Raw genomic sequence first — 22,493 nt, 5'->3', positions numbered from 1 at the left:
GCGCTTTTTGTCCCGATGGTCTCTGGTCTCGTTCTCAAGGATTATAAGACACGATTCGCGCGAATTGCATCGGTAATCATCGTCTTCACGTTGACGGCGAGTCGATTCTATTTAAGGGGAGACCGCGTCTTTCTTCGTGTAAGTTTAGTGGTACTTGTTAGCGATGACAAGAGAGAAAGAATAAAAAGGATGCAGGCGCGAGTCTTTATAATGCGAAATATAAAAAATCAGTGCACCGGAGAAATTAATTCGAATCAGGTAAATCGGGGTGTTATTCTTCGAGGGTTGAGGATAACAATAAACAGTTCGTGTTTTGTACACGTGATATTTTTTCCCGCTTTTTTTTATGTCGCTATTGTTACCCTTGTTAAAAAATATTGAGTCAGTGAAGATTAAATAATTTTTGTAATCTCTATACGGAGTGCAAAAATTGCAAAAAGCGTGTACATGCGGTTTCGAAATAAATCGTCAACGAAAAGGTACTGCTATTATTGAAATGTAAAGAGAGAGAACGAGAGAGAGAGAGAAGCGGAAAAAGCGAATATTAATGCGCATAATTAGACGTAAACCCGAGATGCAAAGTTTATCACTGGCTTTGCATTTTTGATGACCGGCTCCCGTTAATGCTCATATTTTTCCCCTACGTTTATGCGAGTCAATTTGAAAGCGCATGTAACGGTTGTCTTTCATTTTAACCTTTTCTGCCCCTCCAGCATCGGTATGGCGAGAAAAAGCAGTAATTGCATACAACTACTCTGTGAATGTATTTTGAATGTTATACGTATGTTACTAATTTTCGTGATACGATGGAGAACCGTGAATCTTCAATTCGGTTTACGTTCTTTAACCGTTTTCCCCGAAACTCAATGATACATAATTGAGGATTAGTTTTACCCAAACCTCAAGCACTACGAAATTTTTTTAAAATTGAGTCACACGTACGAATATTCTCGTATAAAACGCTTCCCCGAATACGAGACAGCTTTGAATAGCCCGATTCAATTAATTTCGAATGAAAAATTGTCATTTTTCCGACGAAAACTGTACCGACTGCAGAGTTTATTTCTCTCACTCAGGCTTTCGTTTGAAAAATGAGAGTTTTTTTTAAATCGTGCAAGAGTGATGCGGACTAAAAATGTCTCTCCTTTTCTCTTTCTTTGAAAAAGAACTGTTGAGTTTGAGTTGAAAATAAGTTCGAAATAAGAGAGATAAAACTCCATCTCCAATATACTTAATAATGTATAATTTTCTCCTTTCTCAGTTATACATATTTATGGAAATATCGAAAAATCGATTAAAGATTTCTTTGTTTCAATTTATAAACTGTCCAATATCACGCGATAAATACGTGTTGTTTTTCCGCGAATTTAAAATTAAATATTAACATTATTTCACATTATGTATATTTCAAGCGTGAAATAATTGGCCGAAGATTCTCCGACGTTATATTTTTAATTCATATACAATTTAATAAAATGTTTCTATTTAAGTGCTCTAAATGGTTTAAACAACAAGTAATTTCTGTCCCGTGCGTTCCCGAAGAGGATAAACATTTTAAATTAAAAACGATAAATTTTGGAGCGCGTAAAGCTATTAAAAAAACGCTTTTAATTGCGACGAGAGAGAGAGAGAGAGAGAGAGAACCGGTGTCTGTCTTGTCAAGTTCTATGCGTATTTTTTTACGTGTTATCCTCCCCGTTTGCAATAACGAGCTGTTATGACGTTAAAGGATCTTAAGATCCTGCGGTATAACTCATCGGGTACATTATTCATCCCGTCATAATAATAGGTCGTTATTCTGAATACATTAACGCGGAAATTGTATCGGGCGGTGGAGAGATTTTGTAAAATATACTCTAGATTATTTTAATACCATAGGGAGGGGAAAAAGAGGGGAGGGCGAGAGGTGAATTATTACATCGATGTTGTCGCGTTAAAACGAGAACAAGCAAAGTTCTTAGTTTCGGAATGGAACATCGAGTCGAAAACATCGGAAGACGATTGGTAATTAACCCTGTTAACAGATACGAAAGGGGGTGGTGAAAGGGTGTTCTTCGGCGAATTTCTTATCTACGTCGCACACGCGTGCACAAATACGGGGGGAGGAAAGTGTTCATACTTTGAAGTTGTTCGTGCCAACATGGGGGGCAAGAGAGGGCATTTGCCCCCTCCCCCCCCTGGAATTACTAAAGAGTTAAGCATTTGCTCTCTTTAAATAAACGCTGAAATTTACTTGCACATTCAATATAAAATAATAAAATAATAAAATAATAATAAAATAATAATAAAAATAAAATAACAAAAACAAAATTTAAATTTAAAAAAATTTAAAAAAAATAAAAAACAAAAATATTTTTAACTAAAAAAACGCAAGGAAAATCTTTCTTGATATACACTTATCTAACATTTTGAATCATGCCCCTTATATCCCTTGGAAAAAATTCTGTGATCGCTCTTGCGTGCAAGTGGCGATCATTACTAACCGGTAGACGGAATCGTTTTTACTGGCCACGTCGATAATTAATGCAAGCCCTGTATAAGTCAGACGGTGTAAGCAGGGATACAGGTAAATATCGCGACCGACCTAGGGCAACACCGAACAATGCGAAAGAATGTCGCGAAATATCCTTCAACTATAATATTTTGTACGAATTTTTTTAAATTTATTATATAGAAAAGGAACTATTATTTATTGTAATTGTTAATTTAAACGCGCGAGACGATTTTAACGCTCGCGTGGAAAATTAATAACGGCGGAATGCGAATTAGATGCAGCGATTACCATCGCACTTGTCATAAAAATGCACCTTTTTTCCCGCGTCCCCTCGGAATACACATTAATCATATAGGTTATTTTTGTAATTTCGCAATATATTACGCGCTGCTCACCTCATCGTCGGCGCAATAATGCAGTAATAATGTATAAGTGATATATTTCCAGTATTATTACATAATTATACGGTAATTAATTCGCGGGATATAATTACGGTCGCGCAAATAATACAGGAGCATATTAATTGATCAAAGCGTCGTCGCGTTTCCGCGAAATTCGTTCGCGATAAACGAGATAAATCGTTGCATTCTTTTTTTCTCTTTTTTTTCCCTTTCTTCCTTTTAATCCGTGACAACGTCTGCTCGTTACGCAACGTTCAAGAAACGGGGATTTTTTTTCTCTTCTCAGCCACGAAGAGAGAGTCTCACTTCGGTGAGAGACAAGAGAGTCTCTATTCTTGAATTTGTATTCGTATATACGTAATTTCGTTATCGTCGCCGCTTTGCGACCGCGTCGTTTCGCTCTGCGCGTAAAAAAAAGGAAAAAAAAAAAAGAAAATATCCTCGCGGCATAGCCGGTTGCATAATGGCGGTTATTAAGAATAATGACTGTCGAGAGCGGAAGAGTAGAGACTCGGCCATGTAGATACATATTCATGAGAGTAAGTGAATCTCGCCCAATATCTTACGGTAGTCTCTCTGCTAGTCTCGAAAGCGGATACAAATGCCGTCTCGATAATCGACCTACTAAGGCGTCTTAATCTCCCTTTTTCAACCTCCCTTATAGACGTCCACAGAGGGGGGAGGGGGGGCAAGAGAGAGTATTTGCCCCCCTGGAATGAGTAAAAAATTAAGCATTTGCTCTGTCTTTAACGTCTAGGAAATTTAATCCATAGGAAAATATATTTTTTTTTCTGATTTAAAATTCTATAGGTATTTTAATTCTGGAAGCAACATTTTTTTGAATCATGTATTTGAATCTCGGTAAACCTGCCCCTATCGATGAACATTATTAATTTATTAGTTTATATCGCAGATTCCTCGTCGCAATTTAAAAATATTGGCATTCGCGATGTGCGGCGAGGAATCTGCATTTTAAAATTCTTATAAACGCATTCTTCTTCTAAATTCCCGGAACGTTTATTGTGATTTTTTAATATCTTTGTAAACATAATCGCGCGACTTTATTACTTTATAGCTCGACGAATAAATAACTGTGTCGTTGTTATATATTTTTTTTGTCGCTTTATAAGAAAGAAATAGATTACATAGCTGTATTAAATTAAAATTTCTTATATATATAATTTTATATACGATATTATTTCTTTCAGTTTAATTAATCTTTTTCGGATTTTAATATTCAATATATACTGTCATATGCTTTGAATATATTTTATATTTTCTAATACGTTGTATCGGGATCTTTTATTATTTATTTGAAGCTTCGCTTATCAAATTGCTCTCTATTTAAGTTTTTGAAACAATACTTTACTAATTTAACAGAATTAATAAAGTCCTTATAAAATTGCGGCAAAACTAGCGCATTAATTATATAGATTTTTATACATATATAGATTTATAACGTCATTATACTTGTTAAGAAGAAACATTGTGTCACATTTAGATTTCATCGCATCAACTTATCCTCTTAAAATATCCATTTAATATCTGCGATGAATCTGATAATAAACGATGTTACGGACGGCGGGGTATAAGTTTTTAATAGCCTTTCAATAATTAATCGCTCGGCTGAAACGCGCGCCGAAACATCGAATATCAATTACATCAACTTTTGCGCGGAAAATGGTTGCGTGCGCTTTAAATAAACACACACACGCGGGATAAGATATTTTCACACACCGCGCGTATACACGATGATTGAAATACGCTTTATATACGATGATGACGATGATGATGATCGTTTCTCTCCGCGTGCGGCTAATAAACATCATTATTAAGCATATGCGAAATAGCGCGAGATGTAAAAGTGGAATATTGATCTTCATTAAATCATCTCTTGTCTAAACAATTACGTATGCGAGTACAAAATGTTTGTTTAATTGCGCGCATGTGAGCAAATGGAGCCAAGCAAATGAGCAAACTTTCGCTTCCGATTAAATCGAAAATATAATGTACACATATAACGATCCCTCCTATTTTCACGCGCGGTTTAACGGAATCTTTAATTTTTCATCTTTCTCTCTTTCTCTCGAATATACCGAAAAAATTGTATTCTCATTTTAAGTATATGCCACTTATCTTTATAGTATCTTCCACTAAAATAGGCGCCAAAAGGATCCTCTTAATTTAAGAGGAAAATTCTCTAAAGAGATATTTTTATTAAATATTCTTATTAGATATTCTTAACATGCAAGAATATATACATAATGGGATGTTTTTTTATATCAATGTATGATTGAAATTATTAATCGTGATAACAAAAAATGTCTTACAAATGGATATTTGTTATTTATTACATAATATTACACATATAATTGAATATTTTTTATGTATTTGACATAGTTAAATACACATTTTTGCTTATTATATTATTATTTTTAATATTAATTGTAAACTTATAAATTTATTTATAAATTTAAATAATTTAAATAATTTAATTTTATTATATTTATTTATTGCGGCGCTAAAGTTGCAAAAAAAATTAAGAATATATTCTCAATTTAAGAGGATATTCCAAAAAGTAAAAATAAAGATGGAAATATTCTTATTCATTAAGAATATCTATTAAGAGTACTTATTAAGTATTTCAAGAAAACATTTTTTTCGGTGCATATTTCTTTCAAAATCCATCGATCGCATGGCCATTGAAATTTATTCTCGCGGCTCTCGGTTGATCGAATTTGCATATTTATTTTCGGAAATCGTATTACGCGTCCAGTCCTTCCGAACGGAAAGCGTCATCATCCTTAACGGAGTTTAAGATAATTTCGCGGCAGGATAATGAATTCTTATAAGAGAAGGTACATGACGGAATAGTGTCGTTTCGAATACGAATAAACCATGACACAAACGGTGCGGAAGATGCGTAAAGAGAAAGAGAGAGAGAGAGAGAGAGAGAGAGAGAGAGGGGAAATCGCGCGCTTCCTTCCACTCGATTAACTTTCCCAATGATCGTGATTGGATCTACCGTCAAGTCGGAAGGAATCAATTATCCCTGCGGATTCCCTCCTCTATCTCTCGACGGAGAGAGACGTTGAATCGGGATCAGGACGTAGCCCGAAACGTGTACCCGGGAACCTGGAGACTTACTTATGCAATCGAGGTTTCAAAGTGAGTAATTTTAATAAATTATTCGGAAAAACAAGGGTAATGATTATAAATAAGTGGGACAAATTTTAGGAGATGATTCTTTATCGAAAATTAAGGGGGGTCTTTCATAAACATATATATCTCTTCCTGAGGAATTACACTCTTCTCCAAAGAGGGAGGTGACATGTAGGTTTTTATTTGTTTTCTTAAATTTTGTTCCATTTTTTTCAACATTTACTATAATTTTTGCTTGCTTTTTTTATTTTAAAAAATTCAACTATTTTCATTTTTTCTCTTGCAAACTATTGATTTTACGAAAAAAATCAAAGAAATGAAAAAGTTTCTAAAAGAATCAAGCTTTTCAACTATTATTTTTATATCACATTCCGACCCGTTAAAAAGTTTTAATAAAAAATTGAATAGGGATTGCTAGTTTCATCCTTATATAGATACCGGAGGATTAAAAAAATATTAATAAGTATCCTTTTTACACTAGTAGAAAATGTCTACCAAATTTCATATTTTTAACTTGTCCAAAAAAAAAAAGAAAAATTTTAATTTCACCTCCCTTTTGGAGGAGTGTAACTCCTTAGGGAGGGATATAGAAGTATATTTTTAAATAAAAGACCCCCCTTAATTTGTGACAAAGAATCATCTCCTACAATTTTTCGCACTTATTTATAGAATCACCCTGTACATATATGAATCCGGCGCTGGATATGCGGATATTTGCGCGGAGGGTTTCCGGAAAGATTTCTTTACAAAGTTCTCCCCATGACAGACATTTTATGCGGAATGGAACATGCAGTGGAACTTGCCTCCGCGTATGCGGCAAACTTCATGATCCGCAAGTTCCACACAACTGACATATATCCAACGTAAGGTAGACCATATAAAGTTCGCGCAAATGTTTGTACATTTCTCCGACGGTATTCTCTCTCCCACAATTGAAATGGCTTATGATTATTTAAAAAAGGATGTAACCCCTTCGGGAGGAGAAGGGTCTTCAAACGCGAAACCCGCGGCTTCACGGCCCAGTATGGAGTCGACGATTAAGATCTCGAAGAGCTCGTGAAGCTCGGCGCAAGTTTATTGTTTTCACAGCTTCTACTCCTCCTCCTCTCTCTTCCCCCCTTTCTCGCGCCCGTATCCTTCTCGCCCCCGCGGCTTTTTCATGTCGCGAGATTTACGCGTCTGCCTTTTATTTATTCACGTTTTAATTACCACCCTGGTCTTCATCCTTGGCCGGCGAAAGGGAAGGGCGGCAGGAGGGAAAGAGCTGCGGGAAGAAGAGGGGGAAGTTGGAGGGCGGGTATGCGGGCACGCTCCTAAACGAGAAACTTGGGGGTCGGAGGAAAGGGGGATCTGGCGGTGAGATTAATGGGACCTGGTTAACGTCGCGCTGATGCACGCCAGGTGAGAAATTTGCGTTATTCGTATATGACCGGGAAAAAATGAGGGGAAAGGGAAGGGTGGGCCCTGCGGTAGTAGTTTTATTTCAACGTTCCGCGGGAACCGAGATATCACGCGGGTTATACGCGTTTGTTAGTTACGCGAAACATTAGCGGCGCGGCAAGAAACATTTACGAGACGACGATTAATGCCGAGGAAGAGGGAATTTCGAAATAAAAGCGCGACGACAAATATTAACGCGTTATTTTTCGTCTCTCTCTCTCTCTCTTTTTTCTTCAAGACTGACACTATATCTCGCGCATATAATTTTGTTCTAGGGCGAAATACTTCGACGCGTTTTATTCCCGTTCTACGTTAGCGAGATTTCTATACGTAAGTTTCTCCGAGAGAGACTTTCGCGCGACTCCCCTTGCTTCGAAAATTTTATTGTTCGACGAGATTGCTCGTCCGCGCGCTAGCCGCGCTCGTAATTTCGGGGGGATTTCTCGCGCCTGTCCCGATAAATCTCGCGATTCGTTCTCCTACGAATCTTATGCCGCCGTCCGGGCAATTCGTTTGAATCTTGGAAGCTCTCCAATCGGGTATTCGGGGGGGCTGGATGGGGGACGGGAGGGTAGAGCGTCTTAATATCGTTAATGAACCTTCGCGGGTTCTCGTGAAAAAGTAACTTACTACTAAATACTCCTTCGGCATTTTGTTTCTAAATACGGATTGCGTCGTAAAAGTTTTATCGTGAAAAATTTGCCTCTCTCGCCGGACAAAGGGATTCTACATTTTTTTTATTGTAAATGCTACTTTAATTTTCCAGACAACTTTTTCATCAAGTTTTTTTTATTGAACTTTATTACGCACGCAAAATACTTGGAAACTATACAAATGGAAGTAACTCAGATGTAAAAGTTTGTTTTAATGTCGATTTGATTATTTTTTCAAATAAATACAAAATTTGCAAATAAGTTAAACGAAACAAATTTTCCATCTATTTAAATAATAAATTGACAAGATCAGGAAAATTGATGCAGAATTCTAAATAATTAAAGAGGAATTTAAAAACAATTTTGTTGCCTGGCTCTTATTCATTATTTTGTATTTCTTATTGATACCATCGTGTATCGAGCATCGATATTTGAAAATAATTGCCGCAGAATGTAAAAATTTATCTCATCAATCGACGATTACGTATAAATTGATTGCTGCAACTGCGCGGAATCTTTGACAGAAACGTCATACAAAATAATTATTGCCGATTGATTCCCCGAAGATACGAGGTCCGCTTGGTGAGATTCGTGACGAAGCAGGCAATGTGGCGCGATACGATCGAAGTCGAGGGGTGGTCGAAGAGGGCAAGGGGTCGACCGGCATTCATCTGGGCAGATAACATCGCTTGTTAAACCCACCCTAGCCTCCGGTGTAGCTAGCACGCTTACCTGCAGGGACGCCATTGCTCCCAACATCGTACTGACACGAGATAGCAACCCCAGTCACTAGCTCATCCGCCCCCTCGCATCCCCCTTCCTCCTATCTCACCGTCTCGACCACCACCACCATCACCACCGCACCGCGAAACATTACCAATATCACCGGAGAGCGTCGTTGCCGTCATCATCACAACCACTACCAACAACGAGAACTATCACGGATTCACCAATCGAGCTAGCTGCTACTAGATAACGCGGTTAACTGTCACCGTCGCGTCTCAATTTCGAATCTTTCATTATGATGCGGAGAGGGGGAAGGGAACTTCGATGAGAGGCACCTGAACACGTTGATTTTTGATCGTCTACGCTGATTACGACGTTGTGACACGACTGCCAAGTCGAGTCGAATCCTTTCTCGGAGTTTCAATACATTTTTCACATTGTTGCGTCAACTTTTTTATTTTATTAGAAAAAAATGGTTTTGATTGTGCCTTCAGCCAGGAATGCATCGCTTCTTTGACCTCGTCATTGTTCCCAAATCTTTGTTCTCTCAAAGCGTTCTTCAAGGATCCAAACACATGATAATCAGAGGGAGCTAGGTCAGGGCTGTATGGGGGATGCTGTAAGATCAAAGAAGCAGTGTGAGAAGTGCATTGAAAAGGAGGGTGATTATGTAGAAAAATGACATATTATTTGTATCTCTAAAATATTGTTAATTTGCTGTTACTTTCTGAAATACCCTCGTATATATACGCAATTTGAAAATTTACATGCGTGTAACCTCGCGAGAGTTTTCTAACGGCGAGTCTCATCGGCGGTGCAAAGTGAGTGTACGACAAAAATAAAAGAGAGGTAATAATAATAAATCATCTTTATTATAGCTGTATAATGGGCGTAAAAAGGATGCTCGCGGTAATGGCCCGTAAGAAAAAGGCATAAGCCAGAGAGCTCTGAGTCTCGTTCAACGCGCGCCCGGTTCCTAATTAATTATTGCCATAAATAGCTGAAGAAACACAATTAGCGAAGCAGCTCGCGTAGGTGAGAAAAAATTTCATAAAGTGCCTTTTTGCGATAGAAAAACCCTTCGGCGAAAACTTCCTCCCGCTCTTTTGTGTTTACGGGCATTATTCTTATACCGCGCTCGCTTTCTCTCTCTTTCCCTCCCTCCCTCCCTCCTACGCTTTACATTGTTAGCCATTTAACAATTTGCATCGCTGTAACAAATGTAATTACCGATACGAGAGATCTTTGAGAAGAAGACCGGCAAGAGGCAATTTCTTTTGCAACATGCTCGGCGAATTTACCCCTTAATATATATTTATTATATTAATATATTAATATATACCTACATTGAATTATTATATTAATATATTTATTATATTTTATAATATCATTAATATATTAATTTATTATATTAATATATCGAAGGATAACACTATTTTACAATATTTTGCGGTAAATTTTGATTATTCGACGATCGTAAATAGATTCGGGTATTTTTATTTTTACCGAAAGCCGAAGGACGAATCTGTAGGTTCGATATCCTTTCCCGTTCGGGCAGCGAGAAAAATACAAGACGGGGGGAGAATGTCCTCGCTCGACAAAAAGGATAAAGGTCGAGACTGGGTATCGATGGGTCAGAAGAGGGACGCGTTCCGAGGGTGGTAGCCCCGAAAAACAATTGTCGCGCCCTAACGGCGCAGATTTGTCGAACGACGACGACGACGACGCTCTTCTTGGCCCTCTTCTACCTCCAGATCGAGAAACGGTCGGACCGGAATAAAATGTTGGGGACGAAATAAATAAAACGTGAATCTCTCTATCGAGCCGAACCGGGACCCTTCCTCTCGAGAGAGGAGAAGGAGAATCTGCGACCTAAAGCGACACTGAAATTAAATGAGCGGTAACAATTCGCGCATAAAAGTGTGCTCGGCTAAAAGAATCTGACCCGGCCTTTTTTCTTTCCTTTTCTTTTTATTCGCGGTCGCATCGCGCATTTAGCGACATTATGCCAGCTCGACTGTAAATTTAAACTTTCGGCCATTCGCGGCGTTTAAATAGCAATAGTTTCCCCGAGATAATCCGAGATAATAACGCTGATAAATAGGAAAATTACGCGGCGTAAACTTGGGGGATTAATAAATAACAACTATGCGAACAATGATATCCCCCAGAACAATGATAGGCACGATAGATGGCCCCGATATATAAATTCGCCTCCTCTCTTCTCTTCGAGTGCGCACGTATCGTGAGAGACAAGAGTATCCTCGGGGTTAGGTATTTAGGATTCGTCGGCTTATCGCTCGCGCATATCGATCGCAATCGATAGCAATCCTAGGGTCGAGACTTGAGCCTCGTGGTATCTTCCCGGAAGCATTCCACCGGTATAACTAAATCCGAGGGATACTGCCTGCTCGGTATAATTCCAAATCGCTTCGACGGCGCCGATCGGCTGAATTCCACTTTTCGCAAAGTAGGACGGGGAGAAGAGATACCCCGCGAAGAGGGGGGGGGGGGCACAATCGGAAGAGAATCATTTCGACTCGGGGGCGAATTCCACGTGCGGCAGCTGTATTAGTGCGGAAAATATTTACTCGAGCGCGTTTCCTTTTTTTTTTTTAAATTTTTTTTTGCATGCGAAGACGCGCGCGGATTGGAAATTTCCTGCCCCTCCCGGGGGTGCAAAAAAGTTACATATATATATATTTATTATACATACACATATACATACATATATGTATATAAAATAGGAAGGAAATTACACAATAGAGGAGGAAGCGAGAGACGCGTACACGCACACATGTGCGGCTACGCGAAACCGGAAGCGGATACGGCAGAGACGGTCACGGCGCGGCGGAGAAGGGGGGCGGATGAGGGGGCCGACGAGGATACGGGCCGGAACCGCCGTGCATAAATCCTCCGCTTGACGAGCGCCGTTGTTTTTGCGATTTACGTAGCGCGACAATATTTGTACGTTCGTTGTGCGCGATCGGTGTCACAGGTTTGCCCGCGCGAAAGAAGAATAGGGGGCGGAGGGGGGGGGCAGGGGGTCGAAGGGGGACGGTGATAATTATTCGAGGCGAATCCAGCGCTTGTGATGACTTATTTTATCCTATATAGGCGACACATTTCGCGAATTTTCCGTATTTTTTTAATATTAAATCCACTTGACACACATCGTACGCGCGAGTCGCGTTTATACTTTAACGAGAAAAATAATAATTATAATATAAATTTAAATAATATATATAATATAAGAACATGTAATAATAATATAAATTTGTGCGTATAATTTTGACATTTCATTAATGAACTGAAATTAGGATCGCGAGCGCTTAATAATCTGTATAGTTTTCGATGAAAATCGCTGTATAGTAATACATTCCTGAAAAATACGCGCGAGAGAGAGATAGAGAGGCGAGTGGCAGTTTTCGTTCTGCTGAAAGTTAGTAGCTCGAAAGCGATATCGTTCCTTTCACATGCCGGATCGTTTAATTAGTCCAATTATGACCAATAACCGGCGCTCTGCGCTCCAGCAAGGTTGCGCCTGGGTTTATAGCTCTCGTTCAATAAAACGTCAGCGGGCCATAAAATTGACTGGCGCGAGATTTTGTGTATTTTTCACCGTGTGCGGTTTCGCAGCTATAATCCGTGTATTATCGTCAAAGTTTCATCGAACATCGGAAGCCTCGTTGATTGATAGCAAGAGTTTAAAGGATTAATAATGAAGCTCGCGCTGAAGAGAGAATTGAAAGGAAGAAGATCTCGCTTAAAACGAAGGATACTCGTTCTTTCAATTATTCTCAGACCTTATTTCCTCTTAGACGCAATCCTTACTCTCTCACTAGCTCGCGCTGGCCAGCTACCCGGTATTAATCTGTTTATGCTCCAGCTACGCGCGTAAATAGTTGATTTGGAGATTAAGTCTCGTTGCGCATCGATGCAAAGCGGAAGCATCGAGATAAACGCGAAGCCTGGAATTTCCCCGGGTATCAAGATCGTCGGCAATTTCCAGCGGAATTGGACTGCGAAATACTCGATGGTGAAGGACTACGTTGGTCACCGCTGTCAGAAGCCACGCGCGATATTGCGAACGTCGTTCTTTTTTTTTGTCGTTTTTTACCCCAAAGAGAAATTTGTCGATCGTCAAGCTTTGGCTTCTCTATGTTGGATAAAAAAAAATATTTCCCAGAGCCGACGAGCCGACAGATTGCAATATCGCGCCCGCGGAATCGCGTATATAACATATATATATATATATATATATATATATATATATATTGGGATTGGGAGGAGGAAGACAAGCCGCCCTCGTCGCGCACGCGTCGACGTTATCGTTATTATTATCAATTTAAACAGATCTGGGGATCAGTATCGGCATAATTACGCCCGGTAATGACTTGTAGGTTAATTGAGTATCGGGCCAGATCGATTTTCGATAATCCGTCAAAGAGGAACGCCCCAACTCCGGCTCAATATCGTCACCGGCGTGGTCAGTCTTGAGAGTGAGAAAGAGCGAGAGAGCGATTGTATGTGTGTACGTGTGTAATCAAATCGCGTATTATCCGCTTTATTCCTCGCGTTTGCATACAGGGAATGTTTATCCGCGCACGTGCGGTACAACTGTCCGTAAGCCGGCGAACGTGATTGCACCAAGGCAATGAATTAAGCCTCGCCACGAGGCTTATTCATTGAACCTTGCCGTTTGACGGAAGATTATCGAGCGTATACTTGCGTAATATATTACTCCGACCCTCGTCCATTCGTCTCTGTCGTCTCTTTATGTCGCGCGCGCGCGAGCGGTGAACCTAATAAATTAGCGCGAGCTTACAATTTATTCGAATATAATGTCTTCTTCGCGGGACATTTCTCCGGGAATAATCGCGTCCGACTTGAAGGATGGGCTCGCGAGTGTACACTCGTCCGTCAACTCGCGTAATCAACTGCCATCGGCAATTGTAATAGTCGTAATTTCAAGAAGACACGCAACAGCTGATCGAGCTGTCAATCCTGTTCGCTAGCTGTCGCGCGCTCGCAATCAGCCGGCGATTCATTAACGTCAATTAGCAATTATCTCGCGGTATTTTGCGAGGCAAAATCTGAATCTCGCTCCTTCTCGCGTATCGAAAGACAAAGAATCGAGATTGACTCGGACGAGGTTGCGGTTTAGCGACTGTTCGATCAAATTGCAATTCTGATTTCTAACGGACGTAATTCCGATGTGGAAAACGTAATAACGGTGCATCCCTCCTCTCTCTTTCTCTCTTGGCTTAATCCGTCGCGAGGGTTAATTGAAAAAAATGCAATATCGCCGTCTCGGTAAAGAAAAGTAGTACGACGTAACGGTTAAAATCGATTCATCGCGTTCGTCCACGATTCATGCCTATCGGAAAATCTGTTTCAGCGCGCTTATAGATGTTGACTTGGATCCGTTCTTGTTGAATCCTGCGCTAGGGAGGAAAATTTACACACGCGGTCCTCGGTCTCCAGTTTCGCTTGCACAGGCTACTTTTGCTCTGCGCGCATAGTTTAGCAGGCTCGTATAAATGGATGATGCATCGCGACACATTCGCAATACCTTCCATATTTACGAAACACATCTCCTCTTCCAGGATTAAAGTTTTAAGCTCGAAAATACGAGAAAATTTCGGACCATATGATACTGGAGAGAGAAAGAGAGAGAGAGAGAGAGAGGGAGGGAGAGATAAGGAGATTTTGAATTGTGACTTTTAAAAATAAAAGCATCGGACCGTCGATTCATCGAGCGGCACCGATGTCATCGTGTTTGCTGTCACCAGTGGAGTTGGCGACAAAATGGTGCGTGAGCTGGGGGGGGAGGGGGGGGAATGAGAGCGTGGAAAACTTTACGTTCGGTTTCAAATGGATTGGCCGATGTCCGCGAATAACTCGTATGTACACCGCTCCGCGGTGTGAAAATAGAAGTAGTAAAATAATAATATCTCGCTGCTCGCGAGAGCGGCGGTTTCCTCGGATTTCAGTGGTATAGCTCGACGTTTGAAACGCCTGGTGTGTGTTCCCTACGTCACGTCGCTGTCGACTATGTCTTTGTACGTAATATGGAAAATGCACAGTTGCATTCCGAATACATATTGTACTATACTCTCTCTCTATTGCGCTTATCAAACGTATATACGAAAGTACAACGACGTAATATCGACGTAAGCCAGCTACCACAAAATCTGTCCCTATTTATGCACTCTTATACTACATCGCGATTCCCTAGCAACACAAAAAAGAAAAAAAAAAATTAAGCGACAACCTGTTATTTATTCTCGCGGTTTATCGCGCCATTTGTGCGGACGTAATCACATGAAACGGAAATGAAGGTTGAAAAAAAAGTACAAAGAGATGCGTAAAGAATCGGATCGAGGATGAGTAAGGACGGGAGTGCACGACGAGAGGGTGGATGGAGCGGGAATAGCAAAGTGGCGACTGTATTCGAGCTCTTCATCGGATTGGTCAACACAACCACTCTCTCCCCCTTCTCCTCCCGTTCACCCCGGACGTGCATTCGGGGGTGAAATAGGATCGGGCTGCTCGTATCGCGCGGAGAACACTATGACTCCGTTCCAATAATAGGACGATACAATCATTACCTTCCCTCCTCCTTCCTCTCTCTCTCTTTCTCTCGCGCGCGCACTTGTTTCGAGGAAGGGAGACGTGAATTTCCCTGGAAAACTCTACCCTTTGCTCGTCCCGTTGTACGAGCGCTCTTCAACGTGGACCGGACATGACGTTACCGTCGAAAAAGCTCTATGAATTACCTCTCATCCGCTTTTCGATCCTTCATCCCTCGCGGCTCGGAATTGGGAAACGGGCGTATCTGTTGAAAAACGTTGTACTTTCACGGCATACCCGCGATTAACCTCGTGACGAATATGACGCGCATAGAGGATTATTTCATATTTCAATAGTCGGGACATTTCGCGTTTTTTATTATCATTCAAAATTTAAATGTGTGGACAAAGAATCATACATTTTTCCGCATTTATATAGTATATAATATATATATATATAAATATATTTTTGTCATTTATATTTTATATTATGTATTTTTTTATTTATTTTTATATTATATATATACACACATATTTATTAATATATTACGTTTTTAATATATACATACATAATATATTAAAAAATATATTTGAAAAACCTATTTAAAAAATATATTAAAAAAGAGTATATATATACTTTTAATATATGTATATAATATATATATATATATATACATATATATATATATATATATATTAAAAATATGCTTTTGAACGACGTTGCAGGCTTTTCGTCTACAAAGCGCCTCGCGCACCAATTATTCCGTTTGTGTTCGGCGTAAGTTAATTACCAGGCGAGTTATTAACGTGCTTCCGTGGAGCGTGTGTCGCGTTTTCTATCCGCAAAATTTGACCGTGGCGCACCGCAGAATCAGCATTTCCAAATCCGGCAACATTAACTTCGTCGTGATAACGCGATAATGTGATGCGATGAAAATGGCACTTGAAAATGACGATGTTATATACGTCGATATATCGCGTAATGAACGATCAGCGGTGAGAGAGCGGAACAATCAGATCGATTAATTCGCGGAAAATACGATCTGTATTCCGCAAAAGCTTCCCGCGAAACGCAACCGTCAACGAGCATTTGATCATCAGATGATCGATATATCGCTCTCTCTCTCTCTTTCTCGGGGATTCGTTTTCGGGGAATGATCCGAAATCAATCGTGTTACTACTTCCCCGTCTTCCCGAATCGAAGTTACCGAGTTGATTTTTGCTAATTTATTCGCGAAGCGAACATAACGACAGCTGCTGCTATCAATGGAAATTTATTTAAACGTCGCTCTCTAATTGGGCCACCTTATATACCGAGCGACGTTACACCCTCTCTTTCTCTCTCCTCGTGAGATATAACGAGGCCTGAATATAACGAACCCATTTTCGCGCCGTTACATTACGTTACGTAATCGTGACTATTTCGAATTTAATAACGCGCTTCCGTATAGACGAGTGGTCGTTGAATTAATTGCGTTAATTGATCGTCGCGGTATACCACGCTCGTGCTGTTCCGCTCTACTTTGCTTGCTCGTTCTATCCACGGTCGAATAAGCGAGATCTGAATCGGGAAAGAGTATGTCGCCCGAAATACGTCTTCCAGTCAAATCGACGATTTCGACGCCGCCTCCCCGGATCGTGACGTATAACGTGATGCATATTTGATCAAGGAAATTAGACATTATTAACCGGAGTTTCCGGGAGCACGATTTCAATTAGGAATTTTATAATAAATCTCTACTTTGAGACAGGAGAGGAAGGAGGGAGATGAACGTAATCTCTATATCTTTGTATTTCCTTTCGCATTTTTGCGTCGATCCAATCATCGTTGGAAAAATGGTGGAATCGTAAGAGAGAGAGAGAGAGAGAGAGAGGGAGAGACCCGCCCTCTTTCGCCGACATATCTTATTTTCTGGCTTAGATGCCTTGTACATTGTCCTCGACGTGCTGTGGCTGGCATGTTGTCGCGCAAAAAGTAGGGCAAAACCCGAGTCTCTGCACGACGGGACCGACTTGTGTAACGACGTTTGCTTGCGCGAGCCAAGTCCCGCGCTCTCAAGGATAGGGACATTTATTACGACGACTACCGACGACACCAACAACAACTTTCTCTCTGGCAGGATAAATAACGAGGCAACCGGCAAAATATTTTAGCCAGGAGAGGTACGGTTGAGTTACGTGTCCCTAAGCCTACGTGGCTTAGGAGACGACGCGATCGATCTCCCTTTTCGTTTCTCACCTCTCTCGTCGCGACAGTGAGCTACCATCGTGGATTTGTCGGGTAATCCGCGGGGTCAAATATTAACGATTCGGCTCGTTTATCTCCAAAGACCGAGGCCTCGTAACGGCGCAAGTCTGCGGATATTGTCGAGACTTTTATCTCGACCTACCTGTCTGAATGATAAATAGTGTACAATGCTGAATGCTAAGAGTTGTTATTAAAAGTGTTTGTTTTCTTCTCCCTCCCCCCCCTCTCTTTGATTTCTTAGACGATTCTTAGAGAAATATCGACAACACAGGTCTGCATAATTTTACATTAATTTCTACGGTCTAGAAAAGAAGAATAGTTTTCTCTAGGTTTTTGTGCGCTACATCTGAATCCGCAAGATAAAAATATCGAATCTTATCATAATTATTTTTGTATTAAAATATAAAGTTTAAGCTTTCGTTTGAGCCGAAGTCTCTTATACATCGGGTTCATCTGCTAAGAATTTTCAAAGCATTTTTGGTTTAAATCCCCAATTTTTTCTCAAATTGATGAGGCCATTTTGGAATTTGAATTTAATGCAGAAAAACCTATAGAAAATTATTCTTTTCCAGACCATAAATGCAGATCTGTGCAATCAGTAATTTGGTAAACAGAGTGAAATGTCGACGCGAAATGCCTAAACTCTGTCAGCGTGTCGATGATCCTTACTCTTGCAACTTGCGTTTCTAGCGAGCGTGTTCACACAGCGGGCGGGCTTTATTAGACAGTAATGCTCTCACATGTCCCTAATAGGAACGAAGTTTCCTACACACCTCCCCCGGGGGTTAATGCACTTATTTGTTTGTCGATAGTCAACCTGGGCGCTGGGCCTTGTGTGTAATTTTATAACTTTGTCCTAATGTCACATTAACGACGAAGCGAGAAATTATAAATTCCGCCGTTCAAAGCGACCGGTGTTACTGCCTAACGAGGCAACGGAGATTTCATTACACCGGGCGCGAAGGGCTCACCCGGCGTAATCGGATTCGGGTCCGGAGGAATTGGGGCATAATTTTCGGAAATACCCGTGACCGCATCTGCTTTATCAGTTCGATATTTCGCAATTTAATGGATTACATAATTCATGAAGGCTTATACTGCCATAATGTATACCGTTACGCTTTCGAGTCTCTCTTCCTTCTAAATGTCTCCCGAAATATGACGACTCGCTATAACTTGACGATCAAAAACAAATAATTGCTGCGTAATAATATTTATTAAAGAAGAATATATATATAACAAAGAGAAGGATACATTCTATTATTTGTTAGCGTTTTTTTTTCCCACAAGATCCACGCGAAACTGAGGCCGTTAGACTCACTGTCCATCCAGGGGCTAAGGAATTATACGGCGTAAAATAAGCGGCAGTTAGTATTATGAGAATTGCTTCTTCGACTTTTGTAAAGCGCGTAACTGCGGGAGGTCGCAGGAGGCGTTTGAAATCGCCGAGTCTCTCCGGGGCGAACCGCGCCATCCCACCATGAATTCATTCGCACCCTCATGAAATTCAAAGCAGTCGTTACGCTCCTGGCACAACGACAACGACGAATGCGACGGCGAGAAGGACGAAGAGGACGAGATATGTATAGTATAACGCTGCGGTTGCCTGTAGACTTGCATCTCTCTCCGCGCGAGCGCGGTATATTCAATGTTTTATTTATAATTTGTTTATCTCATCATCTGCTCGGACCTGCCGACTTGTGTATGTAACGCTGTCTACACGATGCCGCCGCGTCTATCAGCGATTCTCGAGCATTCGTCGAAAACATGAATAGTCAAACATATACATATATATATGCAGGATGATTTACGAGTGTAAAAAACTTGGACAGTTTGTTCGGGAGATTATTTCGAGTAAAAAATGTTATATATATATGTGATAATAAATATTTAATATCTAGGTACAATTCAAAATACAAAACATATTCTAAATTAACAATTATTATTGGAAAATAACAATCTGAAAAATATGTGCTTCTTGAGCTCGAATGCAAACTTGAAATAAGACCTACACATTCATATAACATTTTTTATTTGGTCTCCCGAACAAGTTGTCGAAGATTTTTACACACTCGTAGATCATCTTATATATATATTTATATATTTTTTCTCTATATATATCTCTTCTCTACATTTCTATATGTATATATTTTTTCTCATTTTGTTTAATCTAACCGAATATAATTACGCGCGCGAAGCAAAGTTATATTATTCTTTGATAATAAAATATTAAAAATTACAATGCATGCATAAAAATATACTAATAATTATGCAATGCATAAAAATCTATATAATATTTAAATCTTTAACAGGAAATGCGAACAAAACAAAAATATAATTTTCTACAATAATCTTCCGATATAAATATCTGCGCTTTCATTAGACTCGCGTGTCTCCATACATCCACAACGCAGCGCGTCTCGCGCGGGACTGACAGACTGGCTCTCGATCTCGATTTGCGAAGTTAGGTAGCGATATCGCATGCGCAGAGTATTGCGGTCTGTGGTGGGAATCAGTCAAGCGCGAGACATGCAGCATAGTGGACGCATGGGACGCACGAGTCTAATGAAAGGATGGAAAGAGAGAGTGCTTCGCCGGGCTCGGTTCATTCTTGGCTGTGAAGTTAGGTTTCATCGTCAGATGACGACACCGATACGCAGAGTCTTGCGATCAGTAGTAGAGATCAGTCTCGCGCGAGACGGTAGCGGACATATAGAGACGCGCGAGTTTAATGAAAACACAGGTATTTATATCGAAAGATTCTTGTAGAAAATTCTATTTCTTTGTTCGTATATTCTGTTAAAGATTTAAATATTTAATTTTTATGCATTGCATAATTAATTAATACATTTTTAAGCATGCATCGCGATTTTTAAGATATTTTATTATCAAAGAATAATACTACTTTGCTTCGCGCGCGCAATTATATTCGGTTAGATTAAACGAAATGAGAAAATATATATTTAGAGAAAAAATAAATTTTTTTCCTCGCTATAACTATCTCGCCGAAAACTTTTTCCGCGAGCGGGTTATAGTCAGTCGGAATGAGCGGATGAGGAAGATAAACTTCCGCGAGCGAGGCTTCTTCTCGTCTCGGGACGACGAGAGTGCACCGGAAGTCGTAATAATATACATTGGACGCGAGAAAGCGCAGGCGACGTAATATTGTACATGTTGAGACACAAAAGTTGCGTATCTCAAAATTTGCAATATACAGTGTCATCAAGCATTTCGAAAAATATAGTGATATTATTTCAATATTTTCAACAACAAGCGATCGACAACAGATTCAAGTATCGGTACGCGTGTTGTGGATTGAAAAAAATCACATGTGACATCCGGATGGATTGGAAATCAGAAAAATGTTCGAAAATACCATTCAGTTAATCCTTCGCGAAATACACATATATTGTGCGTTGACGGGTGATAACGAGCCTCGTGATCCGATCGATTTAAAAATTAATATTCAACGTGTAATTATTAAATTTACAAGAGAGATTAATTGCCGAGAGAATTAATAGTCGCGCGTCAAAATGCTTAGAGAAAGACCCGAGAGAAGGACGAAAAAATTTCGTAAGAAATTACGCCGATAAGGCGTTAACTGGTGCATAATCAGTCGCATATCAGATACGAATGTGCTATGTCGCCGGAAGCGTTCAAACGACACGGTCTGACATTCTCTCCCGCTTAAAGATGCCATGACGTAATGGAGAATTCGAGGACATTCCTTACACAATTTCAGACTGTCAGACTTATTGTTAGAATGCAGAAATCGTAAACAACTTGGACAATGAATTTAACATATTTTACATATTTTAACGAGCACAACTGGTCATCGAATTTTTTAAACACCCTATTTTTTGCAGCATAAAAAAGCTTTAATATTTATAAGGATATACTGGCGCAATTCAGATATATATATATATATATTTATCCAAATCTCGTTTAAAAATATAATCAGAATAAATGCATCGATGTGATTCGACGGGGAATGCAATGCCGATATTTGAATTCGTCAATTATCCGTGCCGCGGTGTACGATTTTATCGATAGATCGAAGCGAATGTTGTTCGGGTTGAATGCACTCCCGAGACTGGTGCATTCGATCTCGAAAAGTTCAGATGGATGAATAGCTACTGAGGTCGCGAAATCGCTCTCGCATAAGCACGCGAGTCTAAGGAGGTCGAGTGCCAGCTCTCTCTAGACTTCCCAGCTTCTTCTTCCCTCCCTCCCTTCTTTCTTCTTCCCTCCCTCCCTCTCCGGAGAGAGGGTAAGCCGGTACTGCTCCATTCTGCCTCCGTGACCTCCTCCAAGATGCATTCCTTCTTTTCAATCTTAATAATTGAGATGTAAGATATCGTAAGTGGATCTTTTGAGGTAGTTGGCGTATTCCTTCGAAAGCGCCGCGAAAACCGTCCGGGAAGCGGGAAACTGGGTTTAATTTCATTCTGCAGCTTAACGAATAAATTAAATAATAAATTTCGATCGTTTTTATTCGCGTCTGTGAATATAGTTGATGAATAGTTCGATCGAATAGGAAACTGACGTTGATTTGAACTTTTGATTAGATAACGGCTGGTTTTGAAAACTATTTGGATAAAATGCGAATTTCCGTATTCGTATATGTTTTGAAGCAAAGGTAAATGAAATATGGAATAAAATCGAGTTTAGCTCTAAATGCAACGTGTACATGTAATAGGACATGTCATTCTTTTTTTTTCTTTTTTTTTTAACGAGACACTCTTTAAATCGGCTTATCGTCCGAGATCTCATCCGCCGTAATTTAACTTTATT

The 22,493-nt window shown here is 39.9% G+C and overlaps 1 protein-coding gene across 4 annotated transcripts in view; it reads left to right on the top strand.

Annotated features, from left to right (window-relative positions):
• The window catches only part of LOC145934366 (kin of IRRE-like protein 1), a 506,904-nt gene that overhangs the window by 92,518 nt on the left and 391,893 nt on the right, over positions 1–22,493 (top strand). The window lies entirely within an intron of this gene.

This window comes from Prenolepis imparis, unplaced genomic scaffold, assembly GCF_030444845.1.
Source record: "Prenolepis imparis isolate NDT839.2.m4 unplaced genomic scaffold, iyPreImpa1.0 SCAF_3, whole genome shotgun sequence".
NCBI lineage: Eukaryota > Metazoa > Arthropoda > Insecta > Hymenoptera > Formicidae > Prenolepis > Prenolepis imparis.
This window is presented reverse-complemented; position numbering and strand designations above follow the sequence as displayed.